This window comes from Fragaria vesca, linkage group LG1 (genome assembly GCF_000184155.1).
Source record: "Fragaria vesca subsp. vesca linkage group LG1, FraVesHawaii_1.0, whole genome shotgun sequence".
Classification (NCBI taxonomy): domain Eukaryota; kingdom Viridiplantae; phylum Streptophyta; class Magnoliopsida; order Rosales; family Rosaceae; genus Fragaria; species Fragaria vesca.
In genome coordinates this window covers 5,757,633-5,761,452 of record NC_020491.1, presented here as the reverse complement: position 1 = coordinate 5,761,452, position 3,820 = coordinate 5,757,633, and positions in this window count along the sequence as shown.

Sequence of the window (3,820 nt, the reverse complement as noted above, 5' to 3'; positions counted from 1 at the left end):
CTTCAAGTGTTCGTAATTGAATTTCAGCAAAGGTTCTACACCTTAATCCAGGAAAACATATCTCCCCAATTGATCTGGTTTAGAGGTTCATGAGAAAACATAATTTGAACACCTCCCTTCTTATACTCGGTCTTAATTGTCACAGTCAATAAATCCTCCCAAAAGATTATCGATCATGCGAAAGGCGAGGCATTTCATACATGGGTGGAATTTTAGTGACCCTAACCCACATCAATACGTGTTTTATGGGAACCTGCAAACTAGTGGACACGATCATATGATTTTAGTGCAACCAACACATGATCATATTCCGAAAAACCTTATTCTGATTGGGTGTTTCTAAATGTACTCAGCAAACTTCTAAGTAGACCCAGCATGTAGTTTTATTATTTAAATATATCAAATTGGGAAGCCCTCCTAGTGAGGACTTTTAAGTTGAGGACTTGGTGAAGACTTTTCAGCTTATCCCACCTTTCGATCTTATATCTATATCTTGACCGTTCAGTTTATAGGTATTTATAAGTAGATCATTTCTTCAAATTTTCAGTTATATTGAAAATTGTTAAGACATTCATAAGTGTGATTTATTAATTATGAACTTGAACGGTTCATATTTGACAGATTTGGTTCGTCCATTAATTTGATCTAGTTTGTTATCTTAACAAACATCAATTTTGGTGAAAATTTGTATAAATGATCTACTCATATAAACCTAAAAACTGAACGGATAAGATGTCAAAATGTGATCGAAAATTGGGTCTTTTAAACCATAAACCGTAAAGTTTTTATCAAGTCTTTAACTTAAGAGTCTTTAGTAGAAGGGCTTCCTATCAAATTGATCCATGCATCTTGTTCCCAAACTGTCTTTATCTTGCACCCAGCAAAAATACAAACCGATGAAACTTCCCAGCACCATGTCAATCCTCCTTGGTGATTTATGCATTTCAAGACCGAGCCTGGCAAATATCCTAGTTGAGTTGCAATCCTCCTAAAGCAAACTTCCATTAACACCGAAAACAAACACCAGCAAACCGATTGATCCCTTTCTCAATCCTCTTTCTCCCACTTTGATTAAAGTGAGATTGAACTTAATTTTTGACGTGCATATATCATTAACACCAAGACCAAGCCATTCTTGGTTTAAGAAACTCATACAAGTCCGAATTGAACATACCTTGAAATTAACCCAGAACCCAAAAACAAACACCATCAGTTTAATTTGTCCTCCATGTCTCTCACCAATTTCGTCCTCCACACCTTGAAACAAGGTCAAGCCTTGTCTCTCTCTCTCTCGGATGAAAAATTCTCTATAAAGCCTTCTTCGCAAAGACGCAAACCAATCGGGTCCCTTTCTTAATCCTCTCTCTCCCTCTTTGTTCACACTGAGAGTGAATCATATATTTGAATTATGTGTATTGGAGCAAATGACCATTATGCAATTGATCAAGGATTGAAGATAGACCCGAAGTTTTCATCATGTTGTATTTTTGCTGGGTGCAAGATAAGGGTAATTTGGAAATAAAGTGGTTTTATTTGATATATATAATAAATTAAAAATTTTGATGGGTCTACTTAGCAATTTTCTAGATACATTTAGCAGCATTTTTCTGATTTCGGACTGATTTAAAAAAATAAATAAATTGAGCTCTCTCTTGAACCCTAAGGTGACACTCCACCTAATAACCAAAATCGAGAACACACACACTAAAAGTCGTCTTCACAACCAATTTCCAAATGTAGGAGCATTACAATTAGCAAAATAATTAAAATTGAGGATTAAGAGTAATTACATAAACAAGGTGCCGACCGATCCTTTAGACAAAATAGTAAGACTTGAAAACAAAATAGTCCACTAGACCGGCGAGTGAGCGGTTTGCCAAGAAGAAAAACATGGAGGATCACTGAATTGGTCCTCCTATGATTTTCTCTAGGTTTGGGGCTTTGCTTATGTTAGTTAGAGCTAGGGCTGGGCACTTAGTACCGGAATCCCGATCTCGTACCAGTCCCGTCCCGAAAGTTAGCGGGACGGGACGAGATAGGTTTTGAAAATAGCAATCCCGTCCCATCCCGTCCCGTTTTAACATTACCATAACGGGACGGGACGGGACTATCCCGAAAAATCCCGTCCCATCCCGTAATATTAGAATACTTGATTTTATTCATTTCATACTTGATTTTTTAGGTTGCATGGTGTTACAATGCACTCAACCACACTTAATTTGGTCTAAAATAATACTTTTAATTTCATTCATGTTCTTTTTTTTTTTATTTTTTGTGTATTTTGGATTATTTTTAGTTGTTGTTTGAGGGTTAATTTTTAATGTGGGATGTTTAGTACTTTTAAAGTGTGATGTAATTTAGCACCTATGCACCTATGTTCTTGTTGATTTTAGTACTTCTAATTTCATCAATGTTCTTTTTTTTTGTTTATGTGTTTTTGGATATTTTTTTTTCCATTAATTTCATTAATGTTGTTCCAAACAGCATAAAAATGTCAAAAATTTCATACACTGATCAATTGTGGTGGAGCATTTGAATGCTTGGAGTTTCTCAACCCGTTTTTCCACCTGTGGTGGTGTTTGATAATCAATTAATTTGTTCTTAGAAAAAAAAAAAAAAAAAATATTTGTCGGGATCCCGATCCCGTCCCGGTCCCGTCCCGATCCCGATCGGGATTGGGACGTACGGGACAGATTTTTAAAAACATCTTCCCGTCCCGTGCCCAGCCCTAGTTAGAGCCAAGGAGGTCGCAGAGATTTTTGAGAGAGAACTCGTAGGTTTTGTGACACTTTGTTCTGGCCATTAGTTGAATAAAAATGAACTAACTGCGGTTAATTCGACCATTAGAAGAATGAGCCCACTTTTTGAAATCACAAGTAAAAAAAGGTCAAAATATCAATCATACCATGACAGAAAAATACCTTCATGTCAGCTATTTAATTAAAAATAAAAAAAATAAAGAAATTGAGAGTAACCTCTCATGCGACATATTTAGGTTTTAAGTTAAACCTAAAAAAATTCTATATTTTTTTTATTCAAGATCGCGGTATCTTAAAGACTTCGTAGGCCTAAAGACTAATCTGTTGGGGGGCTCGGACAGCCAGTAGGGCATTGCAGTCTCTTTCCTGACTATTTTTGACAGTCCTATCAGCTATTTAATTAAAAAAAAGAAAAAAAAAAGAAAAAAAAGAAAATTGAGAGTAACCTCTCATGAGACATATTTAGGTTTTAAGTTAAACCTCAAAAAATCCTATATCTTTTTTTTATTTAAGATCTCGGTATCCTAAATACTTCCTAGGTCTAATGACTAATATGTTGGGAGGCTCGAACAACCAGTAGGGCATTGTAGTCTCTTTCCTGACCATTTTTGACAATGTCATGGTTCGAACTTAAGTTAAGGAACACACCCAACTCTATAATGGTTAAAAATTATTTATCTTTGACTGAACCGGTTAGTCCTCCAAAAATACATGAAAGTGACAAAAAAAAAACAAAAAAAAATCTTCACGGTGTCGGGCCATCCTGACACTATTCAAGCGTCATGCAAAACAGTAGAAGATGGAAATGGAATCCTCATAAGCTAGGAGGTTCAAGATGTCTTATCCCCTATTCCAAGCTTCACTTTTACTTCAAATTTTTTTTTCTAAGGTTAAAAGCTTCTTCTCAGAAATTTTCATGTCACATTTTTCTGGTTTTCTCACTCCCGCGTTCTTCGCTGATGTACGATTCCCCGCGCTTGTCTGTATAATACAGAGCCACAGGCATCAGGCTGAAACAGTACAAAAAGACTGACTCACTGACTGACTGACTGAAGCAGAGA